Below are 13,487 nucleotides of genomic sequence, written 5' to 3'. Positions count from 1 at the left end.
ACAGCTTGTCTTTGTTTACTAAAATCCTTGTAGGACTCCTCTGGGCCAACCTCTGTGACGCATTTGCATCCCTGCGGTGCTTGCCCTCTCGCTGAGGCCTGCCCCCGGCCTTTCCGGTGGAGACTTGCTGCTTTCTGAGCGCCCTCATGCTCCTATTTTCCGGCCCCCATACCTCAGCTCTCTGTTTCCTCCCCCTGGAATGTCCTCCTGACTGTATTCACCACAGTCCTTTCTTCACTATCGAGGCTCATCTGAATAGCCATGAACCTGTCCCTGGTCTCACCAACCACGTGTTGACTTCTCCATCCTTTGAATTTCATTTGAACATCATCCCTTTGGGAATTTACCTGACTTCACCTTCCATTTAGTTATGTTTGTAGTGTCTTAGACCTCCTGCTGCACTGTGGGTTCTTTAAAAAATGAGGGTGCCGCTTGGTCCCTTTTGCCTCCTTGGAATGACGTTACATTGGCACACAGCGCTAGGCTGTGAGTAGGCAGTTAAAGAGCCCCGGAATGAGGTGATGCTTTTCTGCATCATTTGACAGTGATCTCCAACCATACCTTTCCTTCTTGACCACGTAGAGTACCGATCATTCACTGTATACATAATGCTTGTGTCTAATTAGGTGCTAGACAACCTGCACCAGAAATCGCCAAAGTGGATAGTCAGAATCTTTCAGTCCCATGTTCCATTAGAATATTGAAAAATCTGATGACCCTCGACTTTCGCTCACAGCGACCATCAGCAAAGGCGAATGTGCAGCTGCCCTCTTTGAGGGGGGCACGCCTGCTCTGGTCCTCCACAATCCCCTGGGCCCGCTTCTTTGACCTGTGTCACCCACCTGGTCCTCTGCTTGTTTGAATTTGCAAGCCTTGGTCTCAATCACGTGCGGCTTTTGCCATTTCCAAAGCACCTAGCCTTGGGTGTTGCTCAGAACAAAAACCCCACACTTAAAGCTTGCAAGTCATTTTTCAAAACTGCGCTCCTCTGAATGCTAACACTGAGAATCCTGAATGATTTCCTGATGTACTTCTTCTTTCTGAAAAGGTGTCTCCAAGTGCCTTTAGAAATTGTAAATCGACAGCACACAAAGGCAGCATGAAAGTCACTTCAATGAATATAAAAATAAAACAAAATTGTAACATGTGAAAATGTCAAACCCTCATTAAAATACTGGAAATGTCATTTAATAAAAGAAGCTTGGAGATTCACATTGTTAAACTGAGAGACTGAGGAACCTTATGCACATATTTTTAACACATAATCAAGAGAAAGAACTGAGCTGGGAACTGTAGGGAAAATAATTTTGCCACATGTACCCCAAAATGTAGTAAATAAACAATGAGCAGAGATATGTTTTTACTCTTTGAATACAACAGCGGGTCCCTAGAGCTGTGCTACAAGTCAACAGTGTGTATTGCATTGAGAAAGAGAACTCACTTTATTAAGCATCAAGAACAAAATCCTCCACAAATGTCTTTTCTAATAGAAATCACTTTCACTGCTAATTTGGAATTTGGAGCAATAGCCTTTTATTAAACTATTTACAAATAGCTTTTTATACGTCAGAATATATAATCATAAATCAAGCCGAGATTATTGCATTAGCCTCAAATAGACTCAGTCAGAGAACCGCAATGGAGATTTTTTAATGCCCTTCCTTCCAATTTTACCCATAATACCTTGCAGCACAACTTAATTTTGATATTGAGTCTTTCATAAAAGTTCTATCTTGACTAACTCAGATAACCCTGTTACAAAATTTAAATGAAAAACGAAACACGGCAAGGAGAAAAAATTAACAGAGGTAGTCAGGGGACTCCAGATACATCTTCGAGTGCAAATAGAAAATATATGGAAAGTCAATAAAGAAGTGAGACAGAAAAGCAGGCTCCTATGTGTAAGCTGCATAGCAAGTGAATTTTCACCAGCTGTGGCCTACTGGCTTGAATAAACAGCCTAGAGATCATGGGAGAAGTCTGCATAAGGAAGTAGCAGGAAAGCATTCAAAACAAAACGGGCATTATAATTGGATTTTGCAATTATCTTTGAGTGCCTTTCCAGCCAGGTGGTATATCTTAATGGAGGAGGACATAGGCTTTGGACTTGGATTTCCTGGTGAGAGAGGGCCTCTGTTTCCTGTGCCCCTGTTTCCTTACCTGTAAGTTGGAAATAACAGTGCCCACATCACAGGGCTGTCGTGCGGTTAAAGGAGCTAATGCACATAACACCCTTAGGACAACGGTTGTTATCCTGGCATCCTTCATGTTGGCATCAAGGCAGACTGATACATTGAAAAGTCTAAATAGGTGTTAAGCTTCCGAACAAGCACACTCAATCTCTTGACTCATTCCCTTTGAGAAGGAACTTACATTGAAACAAGTCATAAAATAACAATGCAACATTTTTGAGCAAGAAAATAAAAAAGATCTTAAAAAAAAACTCAAGTCGACCACTTAAAACTTATAAATAAACAAACATAGAACGATTGGACCAGAATAAAATCAGAATATCAAAGTGTTTTCCAAACTAAAAACAAAACAATTGTTTAGTTAGGTTCAGTCCCTGGGAGAGAAATGATGAAAAAGAGGCAAATAACTGTGCCCCCAAAGTCAAATGATTAATTTGTTAATAGGAGAGCGTGAGCTTAGGTTTGTGGTTCATCTTTCCCCATTCGTACATGTTGGCCTCGGCCTTCGCCATAGCTGTTCTTGTTTGGGGATGTATTTATCTTCTGCTTCCAGTGCGTTTGGTGGCAGTGAATTACAGGTGGCACAGTCTCGTATCTGTGATCTCAGGAAATCTGGGTCTGACTTGAAGGCCAAAGCAGTTCTGAGAAACCACATAGGAGGCCTGGTGTGGAGATTGAGGACCTCGGGCCAGGCTTGTCAAACCTTGTCAGGCTTATCAGTGGTTTCTGATAACAAGAAACAAAAGAACCAGCCAAATCCAACACCTGTTTGGAGAGCAAAGATCAGGACCAGCTATGAGTACAAGTGAGGGGAATGGGGAATGGACAAGAACTGAAAGGGAAAATAAACAAGTATCAAAAGTTCCAGGCAGTCTATCAAGAACCAGGCTATCCAGAGTAGAGCCGGCACATAGTAGGAGGTCAATAAATGAATGGACAAATTAATGACTGTGAGGAAATGAATGAAAGAAAGGATCATGGAAAAGCAAGTAGGAGGACAGGTATAAGCTATGTGGGGGGAGGCAGGAGGCCCTTGATAACACTCTTTTGCCTCTACCTGAGAGTGGCCAGGAGCCTCCTTTAAGGAAGGGTGATTAAGTGTGGATAGCTAGGGACGGGCCAGTGTGAATACCCAGTGCCCCGTGCTTGCTTCAGTAGGAGTAATGGGGGGGGGGATCAGATTGTCACTTACAAGCTACATCTCCTAAACCTAAATAGCTTCTTTCCTTTTCCAAGTGCCCTTTTATTCACAGGTCTCTGAGCAGACACCTTCGTAACTCCAGCTCCCAGGGTTCCAGCTAGGTCTCAGGGATCTGCACAACACTGCTACACTGTTTCTTATTCTCCAGAGATGAAATTCTCTGGGGTCTGCCTTATTCCATTCCATTCCTGGCTTTGTTTAGGACAAAGGAGAGAGAGAAGGAAAAGGAGGAAAAAGGATAATGATTGTCAAAGGATTTAAGTTGAGCCTTATTGAGAGAGAGAAAAAAAAAAACAACCCAAGACTGTATAAAAATAATAATCCTGTTCCTTCCTATCTCAGTCTTTTTTTATTATTATTATTTATTCGACAGAGATAGAGACAGCCAGCGAGAGAGGGAACACAAGCAGGGGGAGTGGGAGAGGAAGAAGCAGGCTCCTAGCGGAGGAGCCTGACGTGGGGCTTGATCCCAGAACGCCGGGATCACGCCCTGAGCCGAAGGCAGACGCTTAACCGCTGTGCCACCCAGGCGCCCCTCTATCTCAGTCTTTGTCAATATTCCTTACCCAGGATTTGCTGAAAGTGGGGCTACGGGATAGCTGGTGCTCCTAGATCTCTTCTTAGGACTAGCCCCTCATTTCCCCAGCTGCTGGGAGTGCTAGCAGCTGATAGCGTAATTGAAATTGCTTTTGGCCACAGAGCCTTGCCTCCTCCCAGAAAGCAGCCCACAGCCAATGACTGGATGGTAAGGAGATTCACAAGTCCCCTCAGCCTCAGAGTGCCCCTTAGGAGGAGATGAGCTGCAAGTGCAGTGCAAATCCTCCACCACTCCTGACATCCTCACTTCCCTGCAGGAAGCACACAACTGTCTGCCTCAGAGTCTGTTTCCAGAGAGCCCAATCTAAGACAAGGCATACCATGTTTAGGGACACATGTCACATAAATTCCAGTAGGACAGAAAATAGACCAGCCATACGTGCTATTTGACTAGCCATTGGCCAGGTAGTCATATGTCAAGAAATGGTTAGCCTAAACGAATGGTTCGAAGTGGCAGAATTACATTTGGAAAAAATAGAGTTGTTCCTTCCCCATGAGAGAGATGACAAAAGGGAGGAAGCTATCAAAACACGGGCACCACTGTTACCTAGAAATAGTTTATGATTTCTCACATTGCTGTGTAATTGGGATATTCTCTCATTAAATATAGAATAACATATAATCCCTTATTGAATCCAAACAATTTCAGTAATGTTATAACCCTCAAAATCTCAGCATGAGTAGTTTATGTAAAGCAGCAGATAGATGGGATTTAACGACTGTCTTGGGGTTTGGTAAAACTGTGTGGTAGTATTTGGATGATTGTGTCCAGGAATAATTGTTTCATTCATATTGGATACCAGGAAGGCCTTAGGAATTAAATAATTTATATTGAATTAAGTTAAATAATCTAGCCAACAAACCTAATGTATCATGCACTGCATTCCGATTGGTGGAGAGGAGACATTAGTCCCCAGAGAGTAGCTAGCTGCGTTCTCTACATAACCACCCAGGCATGCTACAGATAAATTTGCAAGTTAGCCAATATAGTTGCAAAAGAGGAACTGACTGTACAAGATAGATACTGAATCCTCCAGGGTCTGAGCTGACCAGTGCTGACTTGGTGGTGAATACTAAAAAATTATTACAGAAACAATTTAAAGTTAACCCTCAAATTTAGGAAATCAGTTCAAGTTATGCAGCTTGAGAAATTAACCGTGTTGTTCTTTGTAAGATTGCTAATTATGGTTAGGGAGAAGTGTGTCTTTAAAGAGATATACTTAAAGCAAGAATGGTAGATTGGCTTCTGTCAAAATATTGAGCATCTATAACGATAAAAGGAATAGTCATGAATAACAGTAGGACAATTTCTGTGACATATATGTAAAATTACCTTTTATTCGCCATAGCCATTTCGAATAGTAAACACAGGGATAGAATATTATTTATCTCCGAGGATCTTGAAGAACATCCCATGAAAGCAAAAGAATGAATGAAAAAGATAACTAGATATTTGACATTTTTTCAGTAAACACAGTTAATTTAAGAATTGACGAGAGCTCTGCATGGTACCTAGGTGGAGATGTCATCATGTTAGAAGTTGGCGTTTACAGGGTGTGTCCTCATAAAGCTTTTTATTTCTCTGGGGAGGCTTTTGTTGTTGTTGTTGTTTAAGAAAAACAGCCACAGCATCAAAAGTCCTGCTGGATCTGTAGCTAAGAGGACCAGGAGGATGACTTCAGCAGCAGCTGTCACCAGAACCCCCAGAGAAGAGCTTTCTCTTCTAGTTAATTCTTTTTTTTTTTTTCCTGGAGAGTTGAAATCTGATTAAAACAACCAAACATGAGATTTGGTGATTACCATGTTTATTAAGGTAATATACAACTTGAACAAAGGTTTAAGACCTAAAAAAGACCTTTATGTCTTTCTCTTTAATCTTTAACTGTAGAAGTCACTAGATTTTCTAACACTGGATAGAACATAACTTTCCAAGATTTTTAGTTTCCTAAGTTTTTCCCATGCATTCCCACAGACTATACTTTAGGATCGTAGATTAGCTCTTTTTACCTGTTGGGTTTTTTTTTTTTTTCCTTTCTTTAACAGAAGGCTTTACCTACCTCTCTCTTATCCATGGAATGGGTCTGATCACCTTTCCAGATGTCTGGCCCAAAGCCCCTGCCATTTCATGTTTAAGAGTAGGGTCTAGGGGCGCCTGGGTAGCACAGCGGTTAAGCGTCTGCCTTCGGCTCAGGGCGTGATCCCGGCGTTACGGGATCGAGCCCCACGTCAGGCTCCTCCACTTTGAGCCTGCTTCTTCCTCTCCCACTCCCCCTGCTTGTGTTCCCTCTCTCACTGGCTGTCTCTATCTCTGTCAAATAAATAAATAAAATCTTAAAAAAAAAAAAAAGAGTAGGGTCTACATCTGGGTTTTCAGCACATGTTTTGCTCACCTCATAGAGTGGATGCACTTATCAGAAGTTGGGTATGACAGATAGATGTCCACAGGAGAATAAAACTGAGGTTGTTTCTGAAAATCACACTTAAGAAATCAGAAAAACCTTTATCATTATTTAACATTTAACATTTTAGAAATGAATTTTAATAAGTATTAGTAATAGTACACACTAAGTTACTATGTAGTATAGAACCAGAAACTGTTGTTAATACCAGTGTTAGGTGGGCAGAGAGAAAAAAACTACATGTCACAGAAATGCCACAAGAGAAAAGAAATATCTAGTAATAGTTGCTTTGAACAGCTCTTTGTCCTTGGTTTTTCATCCACACATTCAGGGACCTTTCTAGACAACCTTAGCAGAGGTGATAACCTTGTAATTTGATGCAAGTAATGGTAGTGCTGTGTTTACTACAATCAAAAAGCAATGTCTGTGTTCAGGTGGACCCCCCAGCACTGACTAGCTATGGGCAAGTTTTCTCAAGGCATTTCATTCACGTGTCATCATGACACCTGACATGATGTGACTTGCCTTATTGTTTTGCTTAATTCTCTCTCTCTCGACTAGAGTATGAGTTCCTGGAAGGCAGAAATTGTGTCTTTTCTGTCCCCAACTCTCTCCCAAACACCTGTAACGCACGTAGAAGTCACTAAAATATTTGATGAAGGAATGAAGAAGTTAATAAATTTCAAGTGTCAGTATCTTCATCTGTGAAAGGGGAGTAATAAGACCACCAATAAGACAGGTACCAATAAGTACCTGTCCAGTATTAAGCAAATGTAAAACATTTTCTTTCCTTTCTTCCTATTGCAATCCAGGTTAGTCTCATGGTATGTTTATAGTGGTGATCCTCAACCATACCATATCCTTCTTATAATATTTTATAATGTCCGCCATACTATTCTAAAGTAAAAGTGACAGATACATAACTTACCTATCTACATAATTTAAAAAATATATATGCATATATATGTATATATAATGCCTTGTTGTACGAAGAAAAAATTTTAAAGTAATATGTGAAAAGAAAACCCATGAGTTACGTCATTTATTTTTTTTCATGTGTTTTAACATTTAAATGTTCAGAATTTACTAGACTAAAAGACCAAAAAGCCCACAAATTTCCAAAACGCTCCCTGGGGTGAGTACTGTGCCCAAGATAACTGCTGGTTTATCCTTGGCTGGTAAAAAGTCATTTAAACAAGGTGGAAAAAAGGACATGAGAGTCAGAAAATTACATCAGGACAGAAGAGCCCCTGGGAAGATGTCCCCCTTTACAGCCCAGCAAGTTAACCTGCAATCCAGTGACCAGCAGAAGAGCTCCGGAGTCTTTACACACTGCCCGGGAAGTCTGCAGAATCACCTGTTGTCAAACCTAACACTGCAAAATGCAATTGTGTATTCACCAACTCACTAAATGTTAGCCATACAAGGAAACTTAAAGATCATTGTGTTCAACCTCTGTTTTATCAGCAAGGACACAGAGTCCAGTGAGGGTTACTGAGAAGCCCATCTCCCTGTTCACCAGATCTCATCTTAGCAGTACAATTAATGATGAATCTAGTTGAATCAGGGATACTGTATGTCTTGGGTCAAGCTCTATAACAGAATACCAGAGATCAGGGGGCTTATACACAACTTCTGGAGGCTAGAACTGAGATCATGGTGCCAGCATGGCCAGGTTCTGTGGAGGGCCCTCTTCTGATTATATCCTCCAATAGCAGAAGGGGTCTCTTCCAGAGGGGCACTCTTCCCATCCATGAGGGCTCTCTGCTCATGACCTAAACTGTCAGTGGTTAGCAGCCAGAACCTGAAGCATCTTGATAGTTTGGTCACCTCTTTGTTCATGTCACGCAGCAAGCTAGAAAGTTCTCTGACCACGCTCTACTGATTGTCCTCATGGAAGATGCTAAAGAAACCTGCCTTCTCTTTAGTCTCCAGTAAACCAATACAGTGTTTTTCCCAAGATCTGTGGCAAGTGGATCTCATTTTTCCAAGTTTAGTGTCAATTTTTAAAATGTCTTCTATAGGGGCGCCTGGGTGGCACAGCGGTTGGGCGTCTGCCTTCGGCTCAGGGCGTGATCCCGGCATGGTGGGATCGAGCCCCACATCAGGCTCTTCTGCTATGAGCCTGCTTCTTTCTCTCCCACTCCCCCTGCTTGTGTTCCCTCTCTCGCTGGCTGTCTCTATCTCTGTCGAATAAATAAAATCTTTAAAAAAAAAATGTCTCCTATAGGCCCTCACAGTTACTGTGTGCTAATTAATGTGATAATTTTTCCCCTACAACATCAGACCCGTTAATTTGCCCTGCTTGCATCTGGGACTTCCCCAGTATTGCAGCACCAAACATCAGTGTGAAGTCAAACAGAACTGAGATTGAATGCCATCTTCTTCATTTATTACTTGGATGACTGAGGGAAAATCATTTTTATCTGTATGAGCCTCAGTTTATCATCTTAAATGGGGGTGTAATTTCTACTTTATTGGGTTATTGGAAAGATGAAGTGAATTATTCATACTTAATAAATGTTTGTTGTAAACATTTAAGGCTCTTTAAGCCTTTATCAACTAACACTTTTTAAGGATTTGTTGTTGGTTATATAGAGGTCTGAGGTTGGGAGGAAAGGGGTATGCTTGTGTATATGTGGTCCTTCAGTGGTTTCTCCTCTTCCTAACACCGCTTGGATTCCCTTTTGTAGAATTGCTCCTTTGGTAATGTGTGGGGTGTTGGTGGGTTGGTAAATCCAGGTGCCCATCTTCCATTTATAATCTAAAGAGGTCAGATCCTGCCTCTCCCTGGCCTAGGCAGCCAGAGGCTGTGCTGATGAATTTTAACATAGCCAGATATTCTTCTAGAGAACTTGAATTAGAGCATGGGTGAAAGAGATGGGTAAACTTACCTATTTCTCATGGTAACAGAATTCCTTCTGCTGCAACTAAAACTGTGGCCTTCCCATATGTCCCAGGAAGAAGTGTTGAACCCACACCATCAAAAACAAAAAAATAAAAAACATATTTCTTACTGGTTCCATTTCTGGGGCCTGCGAAAGACCTAAAAGCCATCACTAGCTGTTGGTAGCCAGGTTTGGGATTTCTTGAGCAATAGAGCCCTCTAAAAACTTAGTTGGCAACTGTCTTTTTGCTCCCAGTCAATTCTGTGTATCTGCAGCCAAAACCAAAGGTCCAACTTCAAGTTTGGGAAGCCTGTCTCCTGATATCAACCCTCTGAGTTCTGTCACTTGCTCTAGACCAGGTTGCAATGGTGTCAGCCACTGTGGAGCCAAAATGACCTTTAAAGAACCAGGAAGGATGCAGGTAACGGACGTCGAAGAGCCAGGAGCCACACTTGGCCATTTATCTATGGTCGGTTCTGCTCGTTGATTTTGTTTCTTTACAATGATACCCAATGGCCTGGAGTACATGGAATATGAGTAGGATGGGAACCCAGACTAAAGAGAAAAAGTAGAGTAAGAGGCTCAGAATATTGCCCTCTGTCAGCTAGTTTGTGGGCATATCTTGTTCATTTCGGTTTGTTTATTTTTCCATCATGTCCATGGGTATTTGGGGAATGCTTTCTATAGGAATATGGTCAAATAAAGCATATAGTTAATGAAAATGACTGTGGTTCAGTATACCCACAAATCTATATGGCAAAAATGCTCAGAATCCTCTCATCTTTGAAAAAATTGCTCTTACAAAGTCTCCTCAAGAACAAAATAAGTTTTCTGTACTTTCAGTGGTTCTCCTAGAGTCTCTAGAGGGACCTCAGGAAGCCAGGCATGGATGTTTTTAAAATGTCATTAATATCTGGTGCTTAGGATGAGTAAGCATTGGGTCCAGTGATCATTTGAGGGGCTGTGTATTCTAAATGTTAATATTACTTGGGAAGATTACTTTGTGTAGGTCATAGAAAAGGGAACAAATCACAGTTTGCCTTTTGGAGAAAGGAGGATAAAAGAAGATATGTCTTGTATATCTGTAATTAATGGGGTTTACAAATGACTCAATCTGCTTCCCACCTGAGTCCAGGGCTTAGGGAGCAAAGTGATAAATGGCCAAGGAGATGATTTTAGCCAAAGGTAACTCTGCAGCACAACACAGAGGCCTATTATTACTTTTTTTTTTTAATCTGCAAAGAATTTAACATGTATCTGGCTTTCAGTACGGTTTCTTGGTGGATGGAAGGAGGGGGCCCTGAGCAATGAGCATATCCATTACTTTCTTATCATTAAAGCTCTAGGCATCATTCCCTGGTGATGAAGTGCCTCTGCCATGATTAAGACTATAGAATTATTAAACCACCCTGAGTCTCAAAGATGATTTAGAAATGTGTCTACAGAGAGTTGTCTATTCAGGTACTTCACAGAGGAGGAGCTATCCAGCCATGTACACACGTACCCAGCCTTGACCTCTTTGGAATAAAGATCACTTGCTCAACAAGTAAATGCTTCACTTTCCTATCAGTTTGCTTTCCAAAATGCTTTCGTTGTATTTTTAACTTAGTTCTCCCTTTCCGTAAAAGGTATGGGCACACACACAGGGTAGACATGCATGGTCCTGTAACACAGTCATTGTGAACGCTCTGCCTGTATTTACCCCTCCATCGTGAAGACACATATTTACAATGTTTCTTCTGGAGTCTTCTTCTTTAGACATTATCTACACACTTCCCGCTCTCACACTGCTCCCCTCCTCCCTACCGACCAGGGCCCTTTCCATCTCCCAACTCACCCATCCCAGCTATAGAGCTATACCACAGTTTCGGTTGGAACAGCTTTAATGTTGACGTTATCCTAACTATAAAACTTCTGGACCTTGATTTCATTTCTTGCATAACTCCCTAATCTTAAGGGAATTAATAACTCTCTGTGTGTTCAGTTTTTTATGCATTTACCACTGAATCAGTCCTAAACTCTCCCCAGGAGTCTAAATCTCTCCCGTTCAAATACGGCAGGTAGGAGGCCATCTCTCAATTTTACCATCTTGCAAACATCTCTCCTGGCATCTCCTGGCCTGCTCCAGCCCCCAGCTCTTTTCCTCTACACTTAGTGCCTAGTTTTCCCCTGGAATTTCCTTCCATGGCAACTGTGGAGATTTCCTTTGTTCCATCTTATGTCGGTCTTCTGGTTTTCAGGTTTCATCTCTTCTGTCTTGGTTACTCATTTTAGTGTTATATCATGTGAATGACTTCCTAGAAATTAGATACATGAGAGGAAAATTGAGGCCATACAAAAATGTCTTTATTCTACCTTCATTCTTTTTTTTTAGGATTCTATTGATTTATTTGAGAGAGAGCGAGCAAACACTAGAGGAGGGAGGGGCAGAGGAAGAAGCAGACTCCCTGCTGGGCAGGGGGCCCCATGCAGAACTCAATCCCAGGACCTTGGGATTGTGACATGAGCCACAGGCAGATGTTTAACCTACTAAGCCACCCAGGCGCCCCACTACCTTCATTCTTGATCAGTGATTCATCTGAGTAGATAATTTTAGGTTCAAAATCATTTCCCTCAGAATTTGAAGGTATTATTTTTTATTTTCTGCTAGCTTCTAGTGTAACTATTGAGAATTCTGGTGCCAATCTAATGACTTTTTTCACCCTTCCTCCCACTCACCTCCCCTCTGGTAACCACCAGTTCTTTCTCTTTAAGAGTCTGTTTTTTGGAGTGCTTGGCTGACTGAGTAGAGTATGCAACTCTTAATCAGGGTCATGAGTTCAAGCCCCATGTTGGGCGTGGAGCCTACTTAAAAAAAAAAAAAGTATTTTTTTTCTTTCTTTGTTTGCTTATTTGTTGTTTCTTAAATCCATGTATGAGTGAAATCATACGGTATTTGTCTTTCCCTAAAATTTCACTTAGCATTATACCATCTGGATTCATCCATGTTGTTGCAAATTTGGCAAGATTCCATTCTTTTTTATGGATGAGTAATATTCCATTACACACACGCGTGTGCGCGCACACACACACACACACAGACACACACACCCCACATCTCTTTATCCATTCATCTATCAGTGGACACTTGGGTTGCTTCCATATCTTGGCTATTGTAAGTAATGCTGCAGTAAACATAGGAGTGCATGTTCCTTTTTGAATTAGTGTTTCATTTTCTTTGGGTAAATATTCAGTAGTGCAATTACTGCCTCCTATGGTATTTCTAATTTTAATTTTTTGAGAAACCTCCATACTGTTTTCCACAGCGGTTGTACCAATTTACATTCTCACCAACAGTGCATGAGGGTTCCTTTTTTTCCCATATCCTTGCTGATGCTTCTTATTTCCTGTGGTTTTGATTTTAGCCTTTCTGACAAGTGTGAGGTCATATCTCAATGTAGTTTGATTTGTATTTCCCTGATGGTAAGTGATACTGAGCATCTTTTCATGTATTTTTTGGCCATCTGTATGTCTTCTTTGGAGAAATGTCTGTTCATGTCTTCTGCCATTTTTTAATTGGATTATTCTTTTGGTGTTGAATTGCACAATTCCCTCTATATTTTGGATACTAACCTTAACTGGGTATGTCACTTGTAAATATCTTCTCCCTTTCAGTAGGTTGCCTTTTTGTTTGGTTCACAGTTTTTCTCATTGTACAAAAGCTTTTTATTTTGGTGTAATCTCAATAGTTTAATTTTACTTTAGTTTCCCTGAAGGGACTTATCTAGAAAAATAGTTCTATGGCTGATGTCAAAGATATTACTGCCTGTGTTTTCTTCTAGAAGTTTTATGGTTTCAGGTCTCACATTAGGTCTTTAATTCATTTTGAGTTTATTTTTGTGGATAGTATAAGATATTTGTCCAGTTCTTTTGCATGTAGCTGCCTAGTGTTCTAGCATCATTTATTGCAGAAACTGTCTTTCCCCCATTGTTTATTCTTGCTTCCTTTGTTGTATATTAATTGATCAAATAAATGTGGGTTTATTTCTGGGCTCTCTATTCTGTTCCAGTGACCTCTGTGTCTGTCTTTGTTCCAGTACCATACTGTTTTGATTGCTATAGCTTTATAGTATATCTTGAAATTTGGGATTGTGATACTTCCAGCTTTGTTCTTCTTTCTCAAGATTTCTTTGACTTCTTGGGGTGCCTGGGTGGCTCAGTCAGTTGATCA

The 13,487-nt window shown here is 41.0% G+C and overlaps 1 long non-coding RNA gene across 3 annotated transcripts in view; it reads left to right on the top strand.

Moving 5' to 3' along the window:
* LOC148110083 (uncharacterized) overlaps positions 1-13,487 on the top strand; it is a 202,159-nt gene that overhangs the window by 39,287 nt on the left and 149,385 nt on the right. The window lies entirely within an intron of this gene.

Source organism: Ursus americanus, chromosome 5, assembly GCF_024610735.1.
Source record: "Ursus americanus isolate L20-20 chromosome 5, mUrsAme1.1.p, whole genome shotgun sequence".
NCBI lineage: Eukaryota > Metazoa > Chordata > Mammalia > Carnivora > Ursidae > Ursus > Ursus americanus.
This window is presented reverse-complemented; position numbering and strand designations above follow the sequence as displayed.